This window comes from Nomia melanderi, unplaced genomic scaffold, assembly GCF_051020985.1.
Source record: "Nomia melanderi isolate GNS246 unplaced genomic scaffold, iyNomMela1 scaffold0014, whole genome shotgun sequence".
Classification (NCBI taxonomy): Eukaryota; Metazoa; Arthropoda; class Insecta; order Hymenoptera; family Halictidae; genus Nomia; species Nomia melanderi.
Window position 1 is genome coordinate 10,962,446 of NW_027475130.1, and position 955 is coordinate 10,963,400.

Consider the following 955-nt stretch of genomic DNA (forward strand, 5'->3'; position numbering starts at 1 on the left):
CGGCCCCTGGTCGTCCGAGGTCGTTCCCGCTGCACAGATTCATGCGCCAGGGCCTCCTACAAGTAATGCACTTTGATTTATTGCGCTATCTGTAATAGCACCCGAGATATCACCAGATATATATTGGATTTTTCCCTGACCCTCAGTGCCCGGCCCCATGAGACGGTGGTTGTCTCGCCCCTGGTGGTCCGAGGTCGTTCCCGCTGCACAGATTCATGCGCCAGTGCCTTCTACAGACAATGCACTTTGATTTATTGCGCTATCTGTAATAGCAGCCGAGATATCACCAGATATATATTGGATTTTTCACTGACCCTGAGTGTCCGGCCCCATGAGACGGTTGTTTTCTCGGCCCCTGGTGGTCCGAGGTCGTTCCCGCTGCACAGATTCGTGCGCCAGGGCCTCCTACAGACAATGCACTTTGATTTATTGCGCTATCTCTAATAGCACCCAAGATATCACCAGATATATATAGGATTTTTCCCTGACCCTGACTGTCCGGCCCCATGAGACGGTGATTTTCTCGGCCCGTACGGGTCCGAGGTCGTTCCCGTTGCACAGATTCATGCGCCAGGGCCTCCTGCAGATAATTCACTTTGATTTATTGCGCTATCTCTAATAGCACCCAAGATATCACCAGATATATATTGGATTTTCCCATTGACCCTGAGTGTCCGGCCCCATGAGACTGTGGTTTTCTCGGCCCCTGGTGGTCCGAGGTCGTTCCCGTTGCACAGATTCATGCGCCAGGGCCTCCTGCAGATAATTGACTTTGGTTTATTGCGCTATCTCTAATAGCACCCGAGATATAACCAGATATATATTGGATTTTCCCCTGACCTTGAGTGTCCGGCCCCATGAGACTGTGGTTTTCTCGGCCCCTGGTGGTCCGAGGTCGTTTCCGCTGCACAGATTCTTGCGCCAGGGCCTCCTACAGACAATGCACTTTGATTTA